A 27,050-nucleotide genomic window follows, 5' to 3' on the forward strand; every position below is an offset into this window, starting at 1 on the left:
GTCTGATAATGACATCATGACAAGTCAGACCCCTGTACCTGGGAGAAAAGCTCGCTGACCCCAAGAAGGACGCCAAAGCTGCAGTTCGGAATCTCCCCTCAGAACTCCAAGGCATTTAGGCACGCCCAGGCCGTGAAGCCAGGGGAAGAAAAGGCAACTTGAGAAGATATTCCAGGGACGAACCTCCAGCTCATTCCTGAATTCCTCAAGAGACCCAGAGCCTGTTCTGCTGCTGACAGAGAGAACTGCCGCCTGATGTAATGCACCACGGAAGAGGGCTCAATTGGGATGCTAAACAGCCGTAAATGACATTGTCACCAGCCTTCATAAAGCACAGTGACTCACAGCCTTAATTAAAATGCTGAGGGAAAATGTAAAGAAAGGCCGCCGTAGAAAACAGTGACATTCTGCAAAACTGCAGGATTACTTCTTCCAGGAAAAGCAGTGCTCATGAGTGTGCCTGTGTGTGCGGGTGTGTGCATGTGTGCACATGTGTGTGAAGAGGGGGGGCAGAGACAGGGAGACTGAATATTATTCTCTGAGAAATGTGGGCAATTTTAACACAGAGGAAAGTCTCACTGAAGCTATTCTGGTTGGCCAACTTTTTGTTATGAAATATTTACAGAGAAAATTGAATAGCACAACACCTATAAACTTCCAACCAGATGGATTCGATGGCTGTTGGCATTTGCTGTATTTGCCCTGTCTGTCTGTTACATCTGTTAATCAGCTGCTCAGTATATCCACCCTCTCATCAACCCATCATTTCTCTTATCTATCTATCTATCTCCCCTCTCCCTCCCTCCCTCTCTCCTTACTTATCTTTTATCTACCTCTGCCTCTCCCTCTCTCTCCTTCCCTCCCTCACTCCTTCCCTCTCTACCTGCCTACCTACCTATCTTTTACGTTGAACCATTTGAAAATAAGGTGCTTCAGCCCTAAATTCTTAAGAATACACAGTCTAAGAATAAATATAGTCTCCCACAAAACTCACAGTACTACTGTTGTATCTAACAAAGTTGACTATACTGGCAAAATTGTGCCAAATATCCAGTGAAGGTCGTTTTTAAAACAATGGTAACCTGAGTAGTAAATCTGATCCCCACTGCCTAGGAGAAAGAAGTCGATCTATCGCACAGAAATTGGCTGTCAAGGGTTCTTGAGCGGGAAGATTTTTGGCTTCCTAAGAGCCGGTTCTTGTCATCAGCCTCAAGATGAAGTGTACAGGGTACACTGCTTGCCTTAGACACCAGACCGGAGCCAGACGAGAAATCCACCACGTTGGTTTTGAGAGATCCCTCCCCAACACTAAATCTTCACCATGTCATCCAATATAATCACCCGTTTTAACTGCAAAATGTGCCTCCTGGTGACTTCTTGCTGTTTTTGAAATGCAAACACACCTTTAAAAGCCTAATAAGGTACTATCATTCAAAAAGAAGTATCTTAACTTCTGAAGGCAAGTCTTGAAGAAGGTGCCCCCAAGAAACCCTGGGCATGGGAAGCAGCAGTTAAGGAAAGCACATATATTTACATGCAGGAGTTTTTGCACATTTGCTAAAAAAAGAATAACCAAAACACAATAAAAATATCAAGTCAAAAAAAAAATCTATCCAGTCTCATTACTTTATACTATGCTATGTGACAAATTAAAGGGATTTCCTTTCAGCAACTATCGTATCGGGGGAAAATGACAGACGAAGGTCCTTCCAGCTAAGATTTATCTTAGTAAACTAGCACATAGGTGTTAGTGACCCTCTGCATTACGTGAAGTCTGATACCTGAATGTAATTGTTTCTCATTTTCCATATTGAACATGTTAGAGCTCAGAGACTGCTTCAAAATTCAAAGAGAAAAACATGCCCAAAATATGTCAGTTGCTACCGAGCATTATTCCGATTTATCCCTGTAGGTAATATCTTCATGCTTAAAATTCCTGGAATGAAATACAGCACAGTGTGATCTGCATGGCCCTTTTAATGACCAAAGAGGAGGGACTGACCCCATCATTCGTCCCACTGTGTTCCAGTTATTGGCAAGTGGCTCCCTTTCTTGGACACTGGGAGTTAGTGAGGGTAGCGATGGTGTCTTCCACTTCTTTATGCCCCAAGCCTCTCTTACGGGGGCTGGCTTGACACTGGGAGTCGGGGCCAGCTTGTTAGATGCAGAAGCAGCTTTCCTGCCTTAAAGACAGCACATTCTTTAGCTGAGAAACACTGGATGCCCACTGATATTACGTGAAGCTGGGCAAGCTTTGTGAGTTCACAATCTCCCTTCTTCATTTCCACCTGGAAACAGATTCCAGAAAGGCCACCTTTTTAACCCCCATGGCAGCCATTTAGCCATCAGGTTTTGCAGGAAGAAGAGATTCTTGAGAGTTATCTAATGCTGGCCAGCAAAAGTTCCCAGCAGAAGCTGGGACGCTTTTCAGTTAACCCCTGAAAATGTGTGACATTTCTCTCAAGTGCCCTTAGTCCAAGGCTCCCAAAGCAACTTGGATAGCCCCAAAGAAGGCCCTTGTTTCCTGGGGAACCCCAATTGAGAAGAGGCGATCTTATAATGGACGTGACAGAATATGCAAATCAGAGGTGAGGACAAAGAAAACCCTGCCCAAGCTGGAAACGGAAACTTTGCTCCTGCAAACGACTCTGTGTTTTCAATCCTAACAGAGCAGCTTTTCTCTTAGGAACTGTCGTCAGAAAACACAGATGCAGTTGATAGACAAGGATTGGGCAAACGTTTGTCTCGTGTAAGGCACAGAATGGTACGGTTTAAGATGCCTTAGAGGGAAGTAAGTCTGGGGGCTGCAAACTGAACTGTCTTGAAGGGCCAGGCAAGATATAAACAATATTTAATGGTAGGACCTGTGACCTAAAGGCAACAACAACAAAAACGACAAAAACCAAACTAAATCAAAATGCAAAGCCGTAGCAGCCAAATAAAACACACCTGCAGGCTCGCCAATGGAGTTGCCCTTGGGTTCCAGCCTTTTTGTTTCACAGAAGAGAACATCAGGAAGTGAGTGAGCAGAAGGGGCACAGCCCCCATCAGTTGGCTAACTAAAGGGGTCTCTCCCTTTTGCATTTCTTTTCTTTGTTCTGATCATTGAGATTGGCCTGATGCTGGTCCCTCTCGAGTTACACAACTGTGATCTCGCTAACAACCCCACGCAGTGGTTATAGCCCCATTTTATGGATGACATGCCTGAGGTTCAGAGAGGTTAACTCACTCAGCCCAAGTCACAGATTCCACAAGTGCCCGAGCCTGGCGTCAGGTGCTTCCCCAGATGACATCCTCTTTGGATTTTCAGCGTGGTGCTCTGCATTCCAACCTGGCCGCACTGAGCCAGTTTGGCACTGGAGACCCTGTCACTGAGAGCGCACTACAAATCAGAAGGCGACCAGCGCTGATGCTGCTTCCTCTGAGACATGTTCCCGATACCCGCATCACTCATCCTGGGTGCTGTGGCCACATTTCACCACTACCTCTCTTGGCAAAAACTTTGCGCCTGCTACAGGGCTTGACTGGTGTGCACTGCCCCACCAGACCGCAGGCTGCCTCAGAGCGGGCTCACGCTGCCTTCACCTGGGCACTTGCCCCTGAGGCCCGACGCAGGGCCTGCTCTTTCGCACTCACCATCACACACTTGACAGATGCACTGGCGTCTGCCACAGAAGCCCACGTAACTGCCGCCCAGCTCCAGCTTACTGTCCCTGAACATGGCTATGCCAACCTCCACGCCCGCTGGACCCTGTTGGCTATACTTTTATTGGGGGTTTGGGGGCATTTTCTGTTGACAGGTCATTTTCATTTAATATGGTCAAGCGGACTCAATTTTCCAGGCTTGCAGGATGCTGCTCATAATTCTCCCTCCCTAGGAATGGGTGTGTGAGCATCATAAACATATGCAGAACTTGGAACGGTGGGGGAGGGCAGCTCAGCTGTTGAAATGAGCTCGAATCAATGGCTTTGATGAAACCAGTGGTAGTTAGACAGGGTTTATTAGCTCCTGTGATTACTTGATTCCTAAAGTTATACCTGACAGGCCACTTTTACAAGGAATTTCCTCTTTGAAAGGACAGATCAGTCAGCCAACAGGGCTGAAGCCTAACGTTAGATGGGGACCTGTGGCTGATGTGCAGTGAAGTCAAGGTGGAAGGAATCATGCTCGGTCTCTCTGAACACTTTGTCCAACCTATGCCAACCACCAGGAAGCAGATGGAATTAAATTGCCTTTAAGTTCGGAATCTATGGGGCTTCTCTATACTGAAGTAAGTGTGGTATTATCACATATGAGCACGGGGCAAAGAGTTAAGACACAGAGGTTCTACTGCTTTGTCAATACTGTGCTGTGAAACCTTCAGCAAGTCACATACCTTTCCTGGGCCGCGGTTTCTCCATCTGTAAAGCGAGGGTGATGGACAAGAGCTGAGGGGCATTAAAACCTCCTGGTGAAGTCTCATTAAAAATACAGAAACTTCCCTCCCCCATGGGGACACTGATTCGTCAGGTTGAGGTGGGATCTCTCTTCTTTTGACAAGTACCTTGGTGGATTCTGATGCTGACGGTCCACTGGGCTAACATGGGACAGTTTCTAGATTCGATGATGTCTACATGCTGTCGTCTACCAGAATGAGAAAAATGGTCATGTCTACCATCCTCGCAGCCTTCATACTGTTAACCACACAAACTGGCACAGACTCATGGTGGGAAGCACGTCCCTTCGTTCACGCAGGTCAGATGAAAACCGGTCCTGGAATACCAAATTCAGCTTCTGCACGATCTACTTTCCAGTAGAAAGAAGCCCCAGTTCTAAAGAGTACAACTGTTGCCTGTGGCTGTCAACCACAATCCAAGGCTCAGAGCCACAGAAACTGGGTAAGAGGCAATGCACCGAGTCTTGTCATAAGATACCCTAAAACATACACCCAAGAAAGCAGCACAGCCAAGCCTGTGTGTGCTCATAATACGCAGCTGAACTGACCCTCAAATCTCCCTCCATCCTTGAAAATCAGCACCCCCAAGCAGGGAAGTTTTTTGACAAATGTCTGCGTGGTACCTTGGACAGCGCCTTGCAGTTCAGCTCCAGAGACCCTCCAAAAGCAGCCTGCCCCTTCAGACCACTCCTAGCCTCTCACCTTTCCCCTGTGGGGTCCTCCTCAATGGAAAACTCAAACTGGGGCAAGGTGGAAGTTGTTCTGGCCATCTGGGGAAAACGAAGAAGAGGCAGGAAGAGCAAAGGGCAGGCTAGTCTGGAAACCACGTCCACACTATTGGCCCCAAATAGTTGCTACAGAAGACTTCCTTCAGGGGCGCTCTGTCTTGCACAACCCCCAACCTTGGCATAAGACTATTGTTTCCACAACAGTCTTCACATACATCATCACAAAATCTTCAAAACAACCCCTCGTAGGAGTTATTGTTCTCATCTGGCAGATAATGGAACTGAAGCTCAGAGAGGTTGCGTAAGCAGCCAGAGGTCACATAGCCATGAAGTGAGCTAAACTTGGCCTCAAGCAGAGGTCCTTACCTCTGGTCTCTCTTTACTGTGCTGCTTGCTCTTTTTCTACATGGTCTGGGGCTTTGGAGAAATCATGATTTCTGAAGACACAGCTGTGCCCCTGACTGATGGGGCAGCCTCTGGCTGAGTAGCTATGTCAGGAAATGAAGCTGTGGGTGCTATGAGAGGAGCACACATCGGAATGCTTACTTACCCAAGAGTGTGTAACAAACCCCAAAATAAGAAGCCCTAAATCAGGACTGAGGTCTCTGGTTGTGCCATTTACCAGCTAGGTGATGATGGGCAGGTTGTTTGGCTTGCCAAGTCTCAGTTTTCACATCTGCAAAATGGAATTCAGATCACTGTGCTGGTGACCTGGGGGAGTCCTGGGGAGTGTTCCTGTGGATGTTCTAGGAAGACCCTGTGTGTGGCAGGGCCCTGGAGATGGCCCAAAGCTGTGCGTCCTGAGGGGCTTCTGAAGTCTGTGCTGGCGGCACGAACAACGGTAGTGGTGGGACACCGTGTGGGGCAGAATGTCCCTTTGGAAACCTGCCAGGGCTTCCCACATCTGCCTGCTGAGATGCCTGGGGGCAGAGGAGAAAGGATGCCATCCCTGCAGACTGCGCACGAGGCTTCTTCCCTGTGTTATCTAAGTTCAAAATAACAATGGGGAGAACCAATGCTTGGTGAACCCACAGTGTTTGCCTAACCCTGATGAGAGATGTCGAAGGAAGAGGGGAAGCTTTCCTTCATTCCCCTGGGGACCAGCCTGAGGGGTCAGTCCCTTCCTCCCCTCTCCCAGAGTCCTGGAGGAGGAAGCCAGACGATGCTCCTTGCACACACTGGCCAGCACCACACCTCTCTCTGCACGGGGACACTCAAGGGGCGCTTCCACTGCTGCTGCTTGTGCGTTCTTCTGGAGCTTGAGCACCAGTGTGAGCTGGGCTATATAAGAGTTTCCTCTGCAGGGAAGAACCTGCGAGTCTACGTGAGGACCCGGTGCTACTTGGGTCCCACTGCAGGTGAGCGCAACCTACTGCAGCCCGGGAGGGGCAGTCCCCCAGTTCCTTTGGGCAGGAAACGCCAGACCATCAAATCTCCCAGACTGATCATGGAGCGTTAGAATCATAAAACACCAACAATGTATCCTGCAAACTGAGCACTCACTCTGGGCTTCACTTTCACATTCATACCTCACGACGGTACCACCATAAAGGTACGCACTGTTCTCCCCATTTTGCAGACGAGAACTCTGGCTTAGAGAAGCAAAGGGACTTACCGAAGGCCAAACAACAAGTACAGGATACACCTAGGATTAGAACACACGGGTGTCCCTCGCAAGCGTCTGCCCTAGCTCTGCTGCTTTCTCCTCAGAGCACACCTCTCCTCTGGGTGCCCACCCCGGCCGGCATGGTCAGAGCGAGCGCGCCAGGAGCCAAGAGCTGCAGCAGCACCGTTCCCTGGGGCTCGGGGCAAGGGTTTCGCAGTCTCCAGGGCGCAGACCCTCTGGCCCGAGGACCCATAGGGCAGCCCTGGAATTTGGATCTTGGAGGGACCCTGCTCCTACCCTTGGCCACCTGGACACAAACACATCGTGCTCAGTGCACACTGTCCGGCTTCGAATCCCAGTGAAGGGCACCCCTCGCCAGGCAGGGAGACGCACCGGGAGCCCTAGAGTCTCTTTCGAACGGGAGGCACAACTTTCCGAGGTTCGGGGAACCAGCGCTCTTAACACCCCAATCTCACCTGGCCAGAAGAAGTAAGAGGTGCAGGAGACGCTGCCATTACCGCGGGAGCGCAATAAGGATCCGCGCAAAGTTGGAAACCAGGCAGAAGAAACGTTCTCGGGAACAGAGCCTGCCCAGTCTCGGGCCCCCTAAAGAGTCCGCCATTACCGGGGGGCGAGCAGATGCCATACCTCTGAAGCGCTGGGCATACAGGAAAGCTTGAAGTTGAGGTTGGGCAGGTGCACAGATCCCCAGAGACTGGCTTTCCCCAGCCTCGGCAGCCCGCTGTGGGTGGCAAGCGGTGCCAAAGGTTCCGCCATTAACGTCTGCGCACCGCTCTGAGCGGAGCGCACGGCTGGAGGGGGCCCCAGGTCCCTGCAAAGTTAGAGCGGGGTGGGCGCGATGACCCGCGGGACCAGAGCCCCCTGCCTGGGGCCGCCCACGGGGGAGGAGAACGTGGCTGCCCAAACCAAGTTGGGACTCGGCAACCCCGCACCTCTCTCGGCAAGGGGGGCTCGCACCGGAGGCTCGCATGGGAGCGGTTAGCCAGAGGGGACAGGGAAAGGATTCCGGACGCCTGGGCCAAGAACTCACCTGCTGCCAAACCCGCCAGCTGCGAAGCTGTCTTTTCGCGCTGAGCACCCGCCCGCCCGCTGGTCCGTGCGCCAGCCCGCCTCTTCCTCCTCCTTCTCCTGCTTCTCCTCCGCCCAGTTCCGAATCCTCCCGTCCACGGCCCTGCGAGGCTGGAGGGCTCCAGTCGCACCCACTCGATCCGGTAGGAGCCTCGCGTCCTTCACCTTCCGCTCAGCTTTGTGCTTCTCTGATCCCTCCCCACCTCCTCTCGCCTAGCCCTCACCTCTCTCGTCCCCTCCCTTCCCTCCACCTCAGCGAACCCAAGTTCGGGACAGTGGCTCTGGGCTTCCCCCACACAGTGCCAGGCGCCCTGCACACACGCCCCTGGCTCACCCGGTCCTGCCGGCGCTTGCCTGCCGCCTGGCCGCCCCTCGGAGGAGCCGCGGCGCTAAGTAGTTCCTCGCCTAGTGGCTGGAAATGTGGCATAAATATGTAGGGACTGAGCTGTGAGCTCAGTGAGGGTCGTGAGGGGGAATTTATTTCTTAATGTCCCTCCTTTATCCTATCATCACGGAAACAAATTAGCGGTGACGTCCAACCCGGCTGGTTTATGGGTGTGGGGAGGAGACATCGCAACCCTCATTAGAAGAGCCGCTCTGGGCTCCAAAGCACACATCTTTTATATAACCCAATTTCCATTTTTCCCCCATCAGGAAACACACACGTCAGGACAATTTCTGGGAGCCTGGAGGGGGCTGAATGTAGTAGCCACAGGGGCAGCTCTCTCCCATAGAGGGGACCCCCAAGGGAGGCAGGGAAGGTTCTTTCTGTTTCTACGTCAGTGCTGGGATAACATTCCTTAGCGGGACAGTGGGGTGTGCAGCCTCTGGTGCTGGGCAGGGCTGGGAGCCCCCAGGGACCCCCAGGGAAACTGTTGCCTGAACTCTGGCCCTGGCTCCTGGGTGGGCGGATAGGGAGACTGGCAGCCAGTTCTGGAAATGCTGCTTTGTCCAATCTTCCCTGGAGCAGGACTTAGGCCTGGCAGCTGGGGAGGAGGGAACTGGGAAGGGTCAGGCCTCATCAGTGTGGCCTGGTAGACCTGCCGGCAGGGAAAGGCCAAGGGCTGGGCTGGGGGAGGGGAAGATGCAGAGAACCAAGCTCTCCTTCCTTTCTTAGGGGCCCTAACATATGGGTAACCATATAAACCCATCTCAAAAGCTGTCTTTTCCTGGGCAGATTGCACAGGATTTTGCATTTCACTGTTGCTGCTGCTCACACACTCGTGAGGAAATGGGGAAAACCAAGGAAAGAGAGGAGAATTCAGACACGCACACTCACTCACATATACTCTCTCAGCACCTGGCTCTGGGTGGCTTGCCCCTCCCAGCGTCACCCAGGGGAGCAAGCCCACTCAGGCTGGGAGCTGTGCCGGGGAAGAGGCAAAGAGGAAACACCAGCCCCCTTTGTCACTAATAGATGCTTTTCAGACTGTCTTGCACATCAAGCCGAGAGAAGGGGGTGTGACTTTGGGGCCAGGAAGTGGGGTGTGCGGGATGAGGAGGGGAGGAAGGAATAAAGAGTAAGCTGGCAGGGGTGCCTGGAGTTCTGTTTTGTCTTCAACATGCTGGAAGGAAGGTGGGAGAGATCCTCTCGGTCCTTGGGCGCTGCCACTGCCTGACTGCCCCACGGGCAAGCTCCAAGCCTCCATCTCCCTAGTGGTGAAATGGGCCTGGGGTCGATGTGAGATGTGTACAACGATGACACTGGCGAAGTGCTTGGCATCATGCCTGGCACATAGTAAATGCTCAGTGAACAGGAGCCAAAAATAGTAACGATGATGAGAGTAAGACCAGTGACATAAAGGTTGCATGGGGCATCCCAGGAGAGCCGGGTTGAAGCTAAGTCCTTCCAGCCTGAGCCCGCCCCCCCCCTGCCTGAACCGTTTCAAAGTTGAGTGTTGGGCTTCAGTGGTGTCAGACTCAGAACACTGCTCCCCTCAATTACCATGGCAACTGGGGAAAATCAGGAAGCCAGGGGGAAGGGAAGCTACTCTCCCACTGGGCTGGTGGTTCACCTGCTCAAAACAGGGACCATGCCTGCCTGAGTTTGGGTCAGGCCAGCAGAGGCCCAAAAGGGGGCACCTCCTGTCCTGGAGCACCGGCTGTTTTGAAACTGGGGAGAAGGGTCGTTGATACCCAATGGGCAGCCACAAGGTGGTGGGGGCAGGGCCGAGGCTGGACTGTGCCTGAAGAAGGCAGAGCTGGTCTGGGTTCGGGGAGGAGGGTACAGAAACCCCAGTCCTCTAATCTTGTTCTCAACATCAGTTGCCCTGATGCAACTGAGAGCAAAGCACCAGTAAAACTGTAGTTCTCGAAGCAGAGCTTCGGAAAGACAGGGCCTGCAAGCCCAGGTGGGAGCCAGTCATCACAAGGTTATGTGTGCAGGTATGAGAGAGAAGGAGGGAGAGGGAGACAAACAGACAGACAGAGACAGAGGGAGTGAGAGAGTTTGGCAGAGAGGCACAGAAAGAGGGAGAGGCAGGAGTGAGACTCCCTTCCCTCACTCCAGTTGTTTCCCTAGGGCTAGGGGACTAGTAACAGTATGAGTTGTAGCAGTAGGAAGAATAATTGGTAGCTTGTATTGAGCACTTAATATTCTTCCTGTCTTGAACCAAGAATTTTATAGGAACATCTCACTGATTCATCATAAAAAGTGCAAGATATGATTCCTTTCCTTATCTCCATTTTACAGAGGGGAAAGCAGAGGCTCTGAGAGGAGGTGACTTGCTCCAGGTCACCCCGTAAATCAGTGGTAAAGGAAGTAGTAGGACTCTAGTCCTAGTGACCCCAAATCAGGGCTCTTCCTGCCTCCCCATCACCAGGGGAATGATGATTCAGAGCTGTCTTTCAGGGTGACAAGGGAGGGTCTGGCTTTTGGGGAGACCCCTTCTTTGCTTATGCTGGGACATGACCCCGGGGGTCTTCAACAACTGGTGCTGAAAGGCCAGAGACTCATAGCCATGTGATGGCCCCTAAACAATGCAGAGTGACAGTGTCCCCAAAGCTCCTGGACACAGTGGCTCTTGAAGTCTTTCCCCTTAGCAGCTGCCTGGGCATTCCCTGTAACCTGATCCCACCAGGACCCCCCTGGTTTTCAGGGGAAGGTGTTGATAATGGCACCCCTCCCTGGATTCAAGAAGCTGAGAGTGTCTGGGTCCCAGCACAAAGCAAGCGTCCCCTAAACAGTCACCATGATAACAATTATTCTTGGACCTTCTCTTGGGCTCACAGCCTCCATCCCTGTGGGGATGGCCTGTGGAGAAAAGGCCTCTCCCAGCTGAAGAAAGGCTGCCCTCTCTCCCCACTCCCTGCCACCAGTCCCCACCAGCAGGGTGGAGGTGGCCTCTGGGGTGGGGGTGGGGGGGGGTGGCACAGTCTCTAGCACAACCAAGGGGAGGAGAGGGAAGAAGAAGGTTCGCCGATGTGGCTGCCACCGAGGGGGTAATACATTATCCAGGGCTAATGAAAACATAATTATCTTCTTTTGGCTGCAGAGAAGGGCTAATTTAATAGGCTGCGATCGAAAGGCATCTGCTGAATTCACCCAGCAGTGAAAACACTTGAAGGGCTTGAGTGGCGGGGACAGCAGGCACGGTGCAGCTGTCCAGGCCCTGCAGCTATGTCAAGGTGGCAGCTGCCCCAGGGGAGGGGGACATGAGGGGGCAGGACAGAAGTGGCAGAGGGGGTGTGGTAGCCAACAGGATTCCTATGAACAGACAAACTGGGCTACTTTCCTGCTATGTGATCTTGGGCCACTTCTTTGCTTCTCTGAGCCTCAGCTTCCTCATCTGTAAAATGGGTTTAATCCCGCCTCCCTCCCATTGTGTGGAATAGACGAGAAATGGGTGAGGCATCCTGGGATATTCTCAGTAAGCATTTAGCAAAGCTGTCCCTTTTCTGACACTTTGCAGGGCCAGTGCTACTTAGAGATCTTAACACAGACGTCCCCTCTTTGGAGAGGCCCCTCCTGCTCTGAGCTCCCACAAAGAACTCACAACGCACTTGTAACACAACGCACTTTAGAATACATACTTCCTTAATGCAGGACAAGGGCAGGCAGGTCTGTCTCACTTCTCCCTCCAAGCCAGTGCTTCTCAAAGCATGTGGCCTGGACATGGGGCTCAGCATGCCCTGGAAACTTATCGGAAATGCCAGTCCTTCAGACTGATGGTCGCCCAAGGGACTGGGTGGCAAGGGTGAAGGGAGGGAGAGGTACGGATGGGTGGTTACAAAATAGTCGTGGGGATGGAAAGTGCAGCGTAGGAAATGTAGTCAATAATGTTGCAGTAACTCTGTATGGTACCGGGTGGGCACTGGGGATATCAGGGGGGACATTGGGTAAAGTGTATGATTGTCTAACTGTGCTGTACACCTGAAACTAATGCCAAATACTGAACGTTAAAAAAAGAGAGAGAGAAAGAAAAAAATGCCAGTTCATGGGCCCTGCGCCAGACCTGCTGAACCGGACACTTACACTGGGGTCCAGGACCTGTATTTCACACGAGCTCTCCAGGAGGCCCTGATTCACATTCAAGTTTGAGACCCTCGGCGGCAACCAAACACCGAACTGAGGTTTGTTGAACTCACGTGTGATCCCACTGGGCAACAATCACTCTCCCTCAGTAGCCGTCAACGGTATGCTGAACCGGGCGCATGATGCCATTGGATGCCCTCAGCCTCTGTCCTGAGTCCAAGGCCCACGGAGGGTGTTGAAGACCCCAGCGGGTGTCTTCTGTGTGCCCCCGCCCTTAAGCAGTTGCCCACACTGCCCTGACCACCCCTCTATTTCTGGAAAAGAATCCAGCTTTCCACCCTGGCCCTGGGGGCTTGGCGAGGGGAGTCACTCAGGTGTGCTTGTGCAGCAGTGTGCCCACTGGTCAGTCTTGCAGTCGGTGGGGGATGGGGGGTGGCCGGCAGCACCACGGAAGGGTCCTTGGAGATGGCCGTTCCCAGTCCGGGCATTTCATACATGGGGAAGCCAAGGTCCAGGGAGGTCCAGTGACTTATCCGAAGGCACCAACCTGTCGGTGGCCCATCACATCTCTGTCCTGGCTCCCAGATCAGGATGCTGGTTCTGGGGCCTTTAAGGGGGGAAGGAGGGTCACCACAGTGCCCTGGGGTGTTGCAGGAAGGAAGGCAGCAGAGCCAGGGAGCAGAGTTTCCAGGGAACCTAGAAACATCAGGAGGGGTGGGGGTGCCACAGTCCCTGGGATAAGTGCTGACTAGTCAACCTCTCCCCCACCACCCTGGAACGTTCACAGAACTCTGGCAAGGAAGGAAGGGGGAGGAGCCCTTGGAGGCTTAAAGAGACAGCCTGGGCATAAGAAAAAGCACTAGATTTGAAGCTGGAACATCTGACTTTCGGTTCTGGCTCTGCAACCCATGGGTTGCTCTGGGTCTTAACCAAAAGACTGCAAACTCCCTGAAATTTCGTGCAAAATCAAGTACGAGTGTGTTTTTCTGTGGTAGAGGGTTCTTAGTGCTCAGTGGTTTATGAACTGTGGCCGCGAAGGGGCCTGAGGTCCTGAAGAGGTTAAGAGCAACTGAACTAGATAGCCTCTCAGGGTGCTCCCACGGACAAAAAGGGAGGCAATTCTTTCCTGAGAAACCACCCCGCTGGCTAGTTTGCAGGTACCCTTTGCTCTATGCATCCAGGTCCAGCAGAGAGGCAGTTCCCTAAATGACCGACAGATGGCCCTAAACCTTCACTGTAGCCTTTCTGTTTTCCTGAGACCAGCCAGGTAGGTCCCAGCTTCTGTGTTCTCGGCTTTGGAGACCCTGCACCTGGGTCTCCACCTTGCTGAGCTGACTTGAGTGGGATGAGGGTGCTGGGCCACTCGAGACTGTCTCTTCTGGGTGCCACCCCACCTTGCAGTGTCTGTCTATAGAGGGGGAATCGACAGGGATGTGAGGGGGGGGCATTAGGGTGTGAGTGAAAAGAGGGGTGGGGGTCTGGAGCACCCGAGGGAACCAACTGAAAAATAGGAAGGAAACTGCTTATACCCCAATTTAGTCCTTTCATTCTCCCCTGCACCCCCATTACAGGGCTCCCTAATTACGTTCCCCATCTCAACTCAAGTCACTATATCTCCAAATCCTCTAAACCTGGAATGTCTGATGGGTTGTCACTCTGGGGTGTGAAGGGTCAACCAAAGTATTTGCATTATGAAGTCAATGGCAGGGAGCAGCAGCCAGAGTGTCCAGGGAAGAGATGAAGTGGGCTGAGTCAGACATCAGGGAGTGGTGGGGCCTGTAGCTAACTAGAGTGCATGCCCCACCGAAAGGCATCCACATCCAAATGTTTTCAAAGCAATGTTCCACCAAACTAGACCAATTTAGCTGCCAGTGTGAACTTGGGCCAAGAAAACAGATTGCAGTGCCTGTGAGTAGAGGTGTTTAGTGCAAGGTCTTAATCAGAACGTAAAACGTGGTCCTGAAATTGGCAGATGCATAAGCATTGCCTGAGAAGGAGAACGCCAGTTCCTGGAGGCTGCTTCCAAAGATTTTGAGTCTGAAGGTCTCAAGTGGGACCCACGAAGTTGTATTTTTAACAAGTTACTCGGGGGAAACTGAGGCAGGTGGCTTTCTGGTCCCCAGTCAGTTACTCTTCCCAGTGAGCTGGCTGGGTCCTCATTCTCAGCTGACAGATGCTTGAAGTTCAATGACACAGCTTCAGCAACAATGGCATCGCCCTCCCCCGTCAAAGCAGAGACCTTTACAACTGTGCCCCACCCCCAATCACAGCACAGACCTGCAGAGAAAAGGTGCCACACCTGGGCTTATGTCTAAGAATTAGGAAAATTCTGAGACCAGTTCCCGGAAGGGGGTCGTGGCAAGGTAGCAGAGAGAGGAGCAGGTAAAATTCCAGTCAGTGTTCTGGAAAGCTGCCAAAACCAGGGTCACGGTATTTGACTTCTCATCCTCCCTCTACTCTGCGATGCTGGGCAGGCCCCTCCCCTCTCTGGGTCTCTGTTTCCCTATCTGTATAAAATTCAGAGAGTTGGACTGGAGTGTAAGCTTGGTTCCAGGACCCCCTTGGGCTCGGCTGCAGTATCTTGGGGGCTGTGGGTTGTGCAGGTGGAGGGAGGGAACTGGGAAGGATGCTGTGGACCCCTGCTCCCTCCCCTTCATTCAGAGTCGATCTGTGTTTATCTGTGTGTCCAGCTTTCTCATTTAGCTTTCATTTGAGAAACCAGCTTGAGAGCAACTGGTCTGGGAACTGTCCATGGAATCTTCGATTGCCCATTTTATCATTCAGCACCCCTCTCTTTTTCCTGAGCCACGTGCCAGGCACTGTGCCAGGGGCTGGGGCAACTGATGCCCCCAGGCAGGATTTCTGCCTCCTGTAGCACACAGTCCAATGGGGAAAGCCAGACAAGCTCACAGTTCATGAACAATGGTGACCCAGCCAGCTAGCATGCTGACACCCTGTAGCCTACACTGTCCCGGACCTCAGAAGGGATCCTGTTGGCTTCACCCTGACTTGTAAGGCCTTAATGAGAGAACCCACTTTCTTCCCCCCAGCTGACAGCCCAGAGCTCCATTAGCTTCATATGTTTTGGCATTTGATTTATTCAAACTGACACTCCAGCAAACTGTCTCCTACTCTTGCCTAACTGTGTGGAAGAGGGGAGCATGCAAGAATACGGTATGATTCAAGAGCTTTGGATTCAGTCCTGGGGTTTGCCACTTCTAGCTATGTGACCTTAGGCAGGATAATTACCCTTTCTGAACCTCGGCTTTCCCGTCTGTCAAAATCGGGGATGATGACATTCCCTACCTCATGGGATTGTGCTGATGAACTGAGGTAACGTACGTGAAGCCCTTGCCACACAGTCTTTGCCACATAGTACATGCTCCATAAGTGATAGCTCCTCCTCTTTTTATTATTATTAATTCGGGCATGGAGCTTGTCTCTCTGTTGCAATTAGAGCTCTTGTGGGGTATGAGCCATGTCTGAAACCATTTCTGATGTTCTCCAATAGGCCTAGCGGTTTGCTAGCACATCCTATGCACTCAGTAACCAAATCGGGACAGTTCCTCTGCAACAGTGATTCTCCAAGTATGGTCCCCAGACCAGCAGTGCCACCCGGGAACTGTTTGAAAATGTAGGTTTCCTGCACCCACCCCTGGCCCACTGACTCAGCAGCCCTGGAGGTTAGGTCTAGCAATCTGAGTTTCAGTGAACCTCCAGTGACTCAGATACATTTTTGGCTTTGAGAATCACTTCTCTACACCAGTGATTTTCAAACTTGTTTGAGCTGGGACTATATTTTCAACAATGTTTTCCAGATGGAACTGTATGCAGAAGCCAATATATATAATAGGTGAAAAAGGAGCTGTTGAGGAACCATGAGGGAAGGGGCAAGGCCACTGCCTGGCCTGGCCTCCTCCAGGGAGCCCCTGGCTCCCAGGGGCTTTCTGACTTCCAGGAACACAACTTAAAAATCATTGCCTTGCAGGTTTTAATCTTCTTAGCCACCTATCCAACTGTCCACCCCCCCAACCCACCCATCTGTCTATCCACCCACCAACCCACCCATCCACCTATATCTGCTGGAGACCACGTATCCCTTGCACTTCTGCACATTTTGCCGGGAGATGCACAGATGCCTTTTTTCCAGACTCTCTTTGCATGATGTCTGTGTAACAGCTTTGGAAGACAGCAATAGTGTCTCCCTTCAGAGCAAAGGACAGGCCTGCTTATTGTCCTGTATAATGAAGATACTGACTACCTCCAGAGCAAAGGGCAGGTTTGCTTGTTGTCCATTATAAAAGATTTGGGTTCCCTGGGTTTAGGATCCCTCTCTCCTGTAATCCAACCCACGACACCTGGCCCTCTTTGCGTTGCCCTGTGGGAACTGGGGTCTGGGGAACTGGCACAAATGCTGGTTCTCTGGTTAGTACTATCGCTGTGCGTAATGAAACCCTGGGTCCTGGAACCTTGTGTCCTCTGCTGGCATCCACGAAACTGTGGCAGGGAATTGTGTGTTGGCTACTTCATGCCATGTGAAAGAAACTTAAGATACCGCCCCAGCCTTAGAGAGCTGACAGTTGGGTTGTCGATGTGAAGCACGGAGACACCGAGAGCTCTAGCTGTGCTGCAAGGCAGGAAGCGGGAGACTTTGGGCAGCGTGAGGCGTATGGACAGAGGGGGTGGAAGGGGGTTTAGGAGAGGCCATATCTCAGGGGTCCACAGGGACCCCTGGGGTCTGGATGCCCGCCTTGTCACTGGATGTGATATCAGCTTTCTTCTGTCCCTCCCACTGTCCCGGTGCTGGTCAACTTGTTCTGCATTCACTCCCTATTGGCTCTGCTTCTCCAACTGACCCAGTGCTCCTTGGAGCAGGGACCCCATTTTCTTCGTGTCTTGGGCCCCAGCATTCCACCCAGTGTGTGGCACATAGTAGGTGTTTATTAAGGGTTGGCTGACTCACAGGAGGACATTTAGGCGGTGTTAATGGTGACAGTAAGAAGTACAATGATAGTAAAAACTTGGGTAGACACTTAGCAGCATGTTGGCACTTACTACATGGTAACATCACCCCTATATTAACTCTCACCCACATGGTAAGTGGCAGAGCCAGGATTTGAACCCAGGAAAACTGGCTCTAGGGTCCATGCAATTAAATACTACATTATGGTTAGGGATGTTGAGAAGGAAGGAGGAGAGGAAGCAGTTTGGGCACAGGAAGATGGGGGTAGCAATGGACAAATAAGCTGATCATCACTTATTCAAGACCACCACGGTTACCATTTTTTGAGCCCTTAATATAGTCCATGCTAACCCCTTAATCATAGCCACCCTGTGAATTGGGTGTTACGGGCCTGCTTGGGGGAAGCGGAATCACAGAGACGTAGCATTACCTGCTCCAGGACACACAGCTAAGCACCAGCGGCTCCAGACTTTGAACCCAGGTTTACTGGACTCCAAAGCCTACTGATCTTAAGGCTGAAGTGAAGCCATAGAGGGCTGGAAGGACCTCACGGCAAGAAGGCCCATTGACCAGACTTGGGGCCCACATTGGCTTGACTCAGACCTGAAGCCAAATAGAAGACAAAGAGATAAAGAGGACAAATGACAGAAGTGGGGGCCCTTCCTGAACTTTCCAGCCCAGGGTGTCCACATCTCTGTTGCTCCCCACCAGCTGACATTATAGAAGACAAAGAGAGTGGACATGAAGCCAGAAAGACTGAGCCAAAGCAAGACTCTGCCTCTTGCTTGCTGTGTGGCCTTGGGCAAGCTACCTAACGTTTCTGAGCCAGTATCTATCTGCCTTTCAAAAGCTTTGAAAAACCATATTAACAAACAGCTATAAGGCACCTGGTATTTAGTAGGCATTCAACCAACATCGATTCACTCATGGATTCACTCAACAAACATTCACTGTAGCACCTCCTGGCAGCGCCCCACTAGCACCTCCTTGGCACCTACCATTCCCGCACATGCTGATCCAACTTCATCTGGCAGTAGCTGCAACTCCTTTGCAGAAGAAATATCAGGGGATTAGTGTAGCCCCCAAAGTACCCTCAACCAATGGCTGACAGGAGGTGGGGGTATGTACCCTTGAATGGGGTACTGTGAGCTGTGTGGTTTATTGAGACTGGGTTTCAGGACGGCCCTGCAGGATTCAGCTCCTATTCTGCAAAGGTAACTTGCCCGTTAACACACCTTTTCCTGGCTCCTTCCCTTTCCTATGTCACCTCCCCACTCGCCTCTGGTGTTTTCTGGGATCACCTCCCAAAGAAATTGCTTGCATGTCAATCCTCATCTGAGTCCAGTCTGCTTCGGGGAGACGGAAACAAAAACTAAACTAAGACATTGACTCAAGTCCTACTGTGCACCACACCCCACACTCCATCCAGTGCCTAGGTTCATGATTGACTGGACAGACACGGCCCCTGCTGCCAGCATAACGTCTACAGTCAGGCCCCAGAGGGAACAGAAAACAAAGAATCCCATAGAAAATTATCGTAGTCAGTATAGGAGGTCCGGCCTCGCTCCCCCTGCCCTCAGAGAATGAATGTAACAACCTTCTCTTAGAACACAGCCAATTCTTCCCAGGATTGTAATTATTTTTCCTGGACCACCCAACAATAAGCATTTTGAGGCCAGAATCCACATCTCACTGCTCATGTTTTATATTCCCTATTAATTCCTGGCCCGGTGCTTTGTATTCTTCCCCCTGATAAATATTCAGGGGACACCCAGTGCACATTCTAGGCTGTGGGGACCCAGCAGTGAGCAAAAGGGACCTGGTCCTGGCTCTCACAGGCTGCCAGCCTGGTCGAGGTGGCTGACTATAAAACAATAAAGACATCTGTAATAAAAAATAATCTATGAGTAAGCAAACCCATAACACAATGTCAAATTGTGGCAAATATTGTGACAAAAATAGCAAAGCAAGGGGACAGAGAGAGGACTGGGCTGCAGGTAATTTTAGATAATATGGCAGAGAAGGCCTCCTGGAGGACGTACATACAGTTGGTGCTCAATAAGGGGCTGGTGGAGACAGGAAGGAAGGCTTTAGGCATCCAGACAATGAATAATACCACGGATGAGGATAGCCCCTTCAGTATAAAAAAAATGACTTTTCTAAGCGCATCAAGGAACTCTGACCCCTCTCTGAGTTGACGCCACAGAAAAGGCATCAATGACTCCATTCAGAAATCTGTTAGGTCAACACGCATACCATTCCTAAGCCAATTAACACCCCCAGAGAGGAGAGCAGCCTTGATATTTGATCAATACTAGTAGGAGAGCTGCCAGAATCAATGAGGAGCCTTCTGAGGTCTAAGGAAATCACTTGGCACTGGAAAAACCAGGTCTGTAGCAGATTCCGCAGTGAGTTTTGCGACTGAGAAGTGGCTAAGGCCAACAGCAGCGAAGACCCGCCGACTGCTGACCTGCTCCGGGCACCATGAGAGGTGCACTGTAGGGGCCACACTGTTTAAGGCTCACAAGGACCCATGAGGTGGCTATTACTATAGCCCCATTTTCCAGGGGAGGAACCAGAGGCTCAGAGACTCGTGCGGTGGCAACGCAGTGTGTCAGGGGCGATGATGGCAAGTGATGAAACAAGCACAGAGGAGGGAGTGCCTACCCAGCCTGCCGCAAGGAAACTCCTTCCCCGTGGGGGTTTGCCTTCCAGGCTGAGGTCTGGCGAAGATGGGAGCTGGCCCAGCGAAGGTGGGCAGGAGCTCCTTCCAGAAACGCACAGAGGCATGGAAGTGATGGCACACTCAGAAACCCCTGGGAGGCTGTATTCTGCCAAAGGTGAAATTAACTCCTTGCCTCATTTTGTGGGGCTCAGGGATTTAGTGAGATGGAAGTCACTTTTCTGGGGCCATGGTTAAATTCTGGGCTGTTCCACACTTCTGGAAATGCTGTGAGGAGGGTGCGGGCATCTTCTGAATGATTCTGGACGATCAAAAGCTGTGGTGGGTTAGGGCTGACCACATCATCTGGCATCAAGAGCAGCTCATCTCCTCCCCTGGGCTGCAGCCCCCACCCAGGCCCTCAGGCAGGGCTCTGAGCTGTGTTTAGCAGCTCGAGCAAGTGTCCTGCGTGTAGAGTCTCAACGTCTCTAACTGCCCGCAGCTGCCAAACTGCTTCACATGACCCGGTCTGTCCTCCTCCACACCCATTCTCCAGCCTGGACCACGGACTCCCTGGATCGCTCCACCAGCCCCAACGGGTTCCCCTGCACCCTGCAATCCAGTCTCCCTCCCAGCTCAGAGACATCTTTTCAAAATGCAAATCTGGCCACGTCACCTCCTCCTCCGGAGCCTGGAGCACTTCAAAGTCTCCAGTGCCCTCTGGATGAAGCCCAAAGTCTGTCGCATTCCTTGGTTCATTTATTCTTCCCACCTGACAAATGTTGATTGAGCACCCAGGGATGACCCTTCCGAGGCCTGATGAGGCATTAGCTCTTCAACTGACTTGGTTTTATTTTTGTCTTGATAGGAGTGAGTACTGAGGGGACACCTCTCGTTTTTGTGGGCCCAGCATTCATATCCCTACTCTGGCAACTGCACCTGCTCCCTCACATGCAGTCTTGGGGCTCTGGTTCCTGCCCCTAGGGCTAAGTAATCCAGCCTTTTCTGGAAATCTCAGAGCCAATACATCCCTCATTTTGCTGGAGTTTTGCCAGAGTCAGTTTATGGATGGCACTTGAAACCCAAGAAACCCTAATGGATGGGACCACCTCTCATCTTTCAGCCTGAAAAGGCTACGGGATAGCTGTCATCTGTTTACCTCGCCAGCCCACTTGCCCCCCTTCTGTGCCCTGCCTGATGCCCTTGGAGGCTGACTCAATCAACAGAGTCCCTTGTCTCTGGTTATGATTGGATTCAGCCCACAGAAAGTATCAGTACAACTACAGAGGTGAGGGGACAGTGAGGCTAGATATATTTCCTCCTAGGCCCTCCCCCATTTGCTAGAGAAGCAGTGACTCTGTTCCTCTTTTGAAGGCAGTCCTTCCCACACCGCTCCCTCCCCCTACCCTCGAGGCTCCCATGGTTCTCGGGTCTGCACTACTCTTGACCCTGGCCAAACCTTTGTAAACAGACCCTTCATTAATCTCCCCACCCTGACACAGTTTGAATGTGTGTCCCCTTGCTTCTTGTCATTTCCACCATGATCTGGGGCTGCTCAGGGTCAGGATGAGATGGGGAGCAGTGGCAGGTCCCTGAGGACTCTAGGAGATGGAAGGGGGACAGACAATCTGGGGAAAGGCAAAGAGAAACCTCCCAAAGCATCCTGAGCCAGGGGTGCTCAGAAGAGATGCGGCTGGGAAGAGCTCTGTACTATGGGCCTACTGCTTCCTTCCCGCGGGACCTTGGGAAACCCATTTCCTCTGAGCCTCACCTTCTCATCTGCAGAACGGGAATAGTAGAACCTACCACAGCACGTTGTGCTGGGGAGTCGATGACATTATGTCATTCATTCATTCTTTCTCTCAACAAATACGTCCTGATCCCCTACTGTGTGCCTGGCAGTGTGTGGACACAGCAGTAAAGAGAACATTGTTCCTACCCTCCAGGAGTTTACAGCCTATGTGGGGAAAGGGACATGGAAAAGGAGCCACACAAATAAATATCCAATTATTCACTGTGAAAAGCCCTCATAGGAGGGACCGTATTATCTGGATTAAAAAGTCCTCTCAGATGGCAAATGTTTCAGTGAGTCTTGGAGGATGAGGCAGGTCAGCCAGATAGGAAGGGTGACCCAAGTGTAGATCACAGAGGGGTCAAGGATAGAGGAGGTTGTTGGAGGAACTGGGAGTGATGGGGGAAGCAGACGAGGTGGGATGGGTGGCCAGGTCCAGGTGAATCACAGCTTTGTCTGACGTTGGGAGGGGTATTTTATTCTGAGACTGAGGTGAGACATGGATGGCCTGGGAGTTAAAGACTGCCATGGCTTCTGTAGGAGGAATAGACTAGAGAAGGGATAGGAATGGAATCAGGAAGACCAAAAGGGGACCGTTGCTGTCACCCAGGTAAGACATAAGGGTGGCTTAGCCTGGGGAAGTGACAGTGAGGGTGAAGGAAAATGAACTGAGGCAGAGGTAGCCCCACTGTCTGCCAAAGTTCCACTTCCACAGCATGTACCTGTAGCTGGGAAGAAGCTGCCCAGCCAGAGACTACATTTCCCAGTGTTCTTTGCACATGAATGAGGTCATGTGACTGGTTCTCACCCTTGAAATGGGAGCAAAAGTAATAGCATCACTTCTGGGCTGAGGTGGTGAGGAACATGTGCGTTTTCCCCAGCTTCTCTCCGTTGGTTAGAAGCAAAGGCCTTAGGGATGGTGGAGTCATAGATGGGTGTTCCCTGGGTTCCTGGGTCACCTTGTGGATGCTCAATTAGACTTTATTTGACCTAAGTTTACATTTTCACTCTCTCGAGTCACTGAGATTGTAGGGTCTCTCTATGATAGCAGCCAGCACCACCTCAACCAACCACTGAGCAGATTAGTTAGGAGAAAGACCCAGCAGGACTTGGTGATGGGGTGGCTGTTACGGATGAGTGAGAAGGGGGTCAAAAATATCTTCTAAGTTTTAGCTTGAGCAACTACGGTGATGAAGTTGATGTTTCCTTGGCTGGGTGGGAGGGATTTGGTTTTTTGTTTTTGTTTTTTTGGTGTGTGTGTGTGAGAGAGAGCGAGAGAGGAGAGAGAGAGTAAAGAGTCGAGTTCAGAACATGATGTTTGCAATGTGATGGATTTGAATGGAGATATCAAGTGGAAAGTTTGATAGAAGGCTTCAGAAGAGATCTGAGCTAGTGACACGTGTAGGCATCTGTGGTCTTATAGATGGTACCTGAAGTGCATCATAGTAGGCGCTCAATCATTGCCCTCTGAATCAGCATGGGAATCGTCTCTCCCTCGCTTCTAGTCAGTGCTTGGAAGTTGGTGGGCACAAATTGTCCAAAAGTGATTGAAAAGCCTCCCCCACTCAAACCTGACAGCCGAAGAACCATCTATTTCTTGCTGTGCCCTTGTATACCCATTGAAGAGGCTCTCTGAGCTCAGAGAAGCCCGAAAATCAAGCTATTCAAAGGCTGAATGAAGGTAATTCTAAGGATGCTTAAAGCTGCCTTCCTGCTGTGTTAGGTAAAACACTCACTCAACTTTGATGCAATGAAAACCACTTGAGTCTCTGCTTTTTATTTCAAGCAGCTTCATCTAACAGGCTGGGGTTTGAAAACGGAGTGTGAAAAACACGAGGCTGGACTTCACCTGCCTCTGGATGAGGCCACTTGTCTCTCTTCCTGGGCTACAGGTCTTTCATTCCACGGGGGTTTTGGAGGGGCTGCTGCAGAGGAGAGGGCTGCTGGGCGGGCGGGGGGCAGGCAGCTTGGCTAGGAAGAGCCGCTTGGCAAAGCTCAGAGTTTCACCCAATGGCCTCCAACTCCAGGGTAGAAAACCCTAATGGCCTGCAGGAACCAACTGGTTAACGATACAGAAAAATGACCCACACGAGGGACCTGGGGGACCTGGCAGGGTGGGTTAAGGGCTGGATGCAACGTGACTCTGGCTGACTGTTGCCATGTGGAATGAAAGTCCAGCATGACTAGGTCTTTCGCTTTCCAATAAAAAACTCAAATTCAGATTCCACATGAAATCTGAGTTTTAAACAGTGGTCTCTAAGTTTAAACAAGCGCTCTGTGGGTCAAAGAACAGGTGCACAGCACCTATGATACCTGTGCTTGAAACCGGTTTGAAACCCGCAGGGAGTTACGGGGTGGGCGTGGGCCTCCTTCCTGAGAAACTGCCCGAGGGGGTAATATGTAATCATTTTGGAATTGTTAATGACCTGACACAAGTTCATTGACTCAGCTACATAAATTGTGAACCATAATTTATGCTTCCTTTTATCCTCTCTTTGGTGAGGTCAACATTGTAGGTTTTTCAACAGGTGAGGAAAAATATAAAGACAGATTGTGACTGCCGGCGAGCTTGGCTCTGAGCGTGAGGGCTGCGTGTTGTCTTGTTTACCCATGAATGATCGAATCCTCAGGCCTGAGCAGGTACGCAAAAACACTGTTGAATAAAGCAATGGATGGAAAGGAATGGGCAAATAAAAGAAACAAGCACAGAACCAGATTTGCATGTTTCAGGGTGTGCAAACTCTCAGTGGCCCTGTGGTCCCTCAAGGCTCACATTTTGGTGCTGCTACATTTAAATTATCCTCTAGAGAGGACACCTATAGGATGCTGGTGCAATGCATGATGGTCCCCCCAGAGGCACACAAACTTAGCATTGAGAAAGTCTGTGTAGCTGGTCTGGACCTCTCTTCTCACTTCTCATCTCACTACTAGAATCCTTTTAAGCCATTAAGCTGCAGCTCCAGGCTTCTCTACAAACGAAGCTGTCACTGACCCACACAAGATAGCAGCAACAACATTCCCATTTAATGAGCAGCCACTACACTGCCAAACACTGCCCTCGGTGTTCATAAGGGGTTTTAGTAACTCTGGAGTCCTCTTTCCTCTGATAACATAGTCCACTCCCTTAGCCATAGCGGTAAGTACAAGACTAAGTCTGGCCAGTCACAGTCCTCATATCCTTCCCTCAAAGTGATTGGGCTGAAGAGTGAGCATGTGACTCAAGCGGGATCCATCAGAGCCTTTGCCTGGAACTGATGCCCTGTTACTGGGCGAAGGAAGCTCTCTGTCTGCTGAGACGGCTATAAGCTGAGGCTGTGGGCGGCACCATTCATGCCTTCTGGAAAAGGCTCATCTGTAGGGGAGAGACAGAAGAGAACAGAGGAAACTAGGGAGGCAATGCATTCCTTTCTACATCTGTCTGGAGTTGGGTTGCTGTCCCTTACAACCAAAAGATTTCACCAATGTGGCCCTTCACATATTTTGTCTTACCTAACCCTCTCAACAATTCTGTGAAGACGGTATTAATAACTCCCACTTTATAGATGAGGAAATTGAGGCTCAGAGAGGTAAGGTGAGTAGCCCAAAGCCACACAGCCAGTAGGAGGCAGTTCTGATGACTCCAGACCTGCCCTATGTTCACCATGCTACTCTGTCTGTCCCGAGAACCAGCATTCTGGGTTGGAGCTTACATAATATTTTGTGTTGTTAGTCAAACTGCTATGGGGCAGAAATGTCTTCTACAGAGAAACTCACCCTTTCAGGGCCAGAAGGAACTTGAGAGGTCAGCTGGGGCTCTCTGGAAAGAGCAGGGGACCTGGAGTCAGAAAACTCAGCGTTTTTATGATGATAAAGGAGATAAAGAATATGGAGGCATTCTCGAAACATTAAGACCTGAGTGAAAGTAAGACACCGGTGCTGTTCTTTGCCCACGTGATACTTAATGCTGGGTCAGCCTGTCCCTCAGTGCCCCTCAAAGTGGAGCGCTCACTGACTCTTAAGGCATTTCTTTCCATCCTGGGGCTGTTTGATCATGACAAGGATTTTTCACATTCCAAGCTGAAATATTTCCTTCTTGAACTTACGTTTATTGGTTCTATGCATTCCATTCATTCATCCATTTCCTTCTTTCCTTCCTGCCTTCCTTCCCTGTTTTCTCCCTTCCTTCCTTCTTTCTTCCCTCCCTTCCTTTTCTTTCTTCCCTCCCTTCCTTCTCTCCCTTCTCCTCCCCTCCAATCCATCTGCAATTATGTGCTGTTTAACGATGGGGGTGCATTCTGAGAAATGCCTCATTAGGTGACTTTGTCATCGTGCGAACATCACGGAGTGCACTTACACAAACCTGCACGGTCTAGCCTACCACCCACCTAAGCTGTACGGTAGGGCCTATTGCTCCTAGGCCACAAGCCTGTACAGCATGTTACTGTACTGAATACTGTAGGCAATTGCAACACAGTGGTTAAGTATCTGGGCACCTGAACATATCTAAATGTAGAAAAGACACAGTAAAAACATAGCATAAAAGATAAAAAGTGGTACCCTCGAAGCTGCTCTGGGCGAGTCTGTGAGGGAGCGGTGCGTGAGTGCGAAGGAGGCCTAGGGCACTGCCGTCCGCTGCCATGGGCTTTGTAAACACCGTGCACTCAGGCTACACTCACTTGATCAAACGGCAGGAGAGTAAATCCAGCACAGAGAAAGAGACGCAATCAGGAGACAGGGCAAACACAAGACGCAGGAGGCTGCCGCTGGCGTGAGGAGGCGCACGGTTTCCCTGCCAACTTTTCTTTGTGAGTAGAAAGAGTACTATGCAAAACTCTAAAACAATGGTAAAACTGCAGTATAGTAAACACATATATCAATTGCACAGCTGTTTATTATCAAGTACCATAAACTATAAAAATCATAAACTACAAATATCATGAAAATTGGTTGTGCTGTTTTAGGATAGCTGGCAGTACAGGAGGCCTGTTTACACTAGGGTGGTCACAAACCCGTGCACAACGCGTTGTGCCGTGACGTCACTAGGTAATAGGAAACTCTCAGCTCCGTGATAACCCTGCGGGACCACCGTCGTATGTACATGAGGTCTGTGGCTGACCGAAAGGTCAGCATGCAGCGCAGGACTGTACTGTAATAAGCACTGAAGATAACAGAAGCAGCAAGAAGACACGGTCTCACATCCACACCAGCTTCACCCCATGCAGCCCGTCCATTCTCTCAGCAGTGAGAGTACCATTCGGAAATACATGTATAATCCTGTCACCCCCTTGCTTCAAGTTCCTCAATGGCCTTCCAAGGCCTTC

The 27,050-nt window shown here is 51.0% G+C and overlaps 1 protein-coding gene across 5 annotated transcripts in view; it reads right to left on the reverse strand.

Annotated features, from left to right (window-relative positions):
• NOS1 (nitric oxide synthase 1) overlaps positions 1–27,050 on the reverse strand; it is a 155,240-nt gene that overhangs the window by 92,975 nt on the left and 35,215 nt on the right. For 2 of the 5 annotated variants that reach the window (XM_024566832.3, XM_024566831.3), the window contains exon 1: positions 7,822–8,018. The exons of the other annotated variants lie outside the window; for them this stretch is intronic. The gene's annotated coding sequence lies outside the window, so the exon portion shown is untranslated. Of the gene's footprint in view, positions 1–7,821; positions 8,019–27,050 lie in introns of those variants that run through there. 5 annotated transcript variants of the gene reach the window in all.

The sequence above is a fragment of the Desmodus rotundus genome, chromosome 7 (assembly GCF_022682495.2).
Source record: "Desmodus rotundus isolate HL8 chromosome 7, HLdesRot8A.1, whole genome shotgun sequence".
In the NCBI taxonomy this organism is placed as follows: Eukaryota; Metazoa; Chordata; class Mammalia; order Chiroptera; family Phyllostomidae; genus Desmodus; species Desmodus rotundus.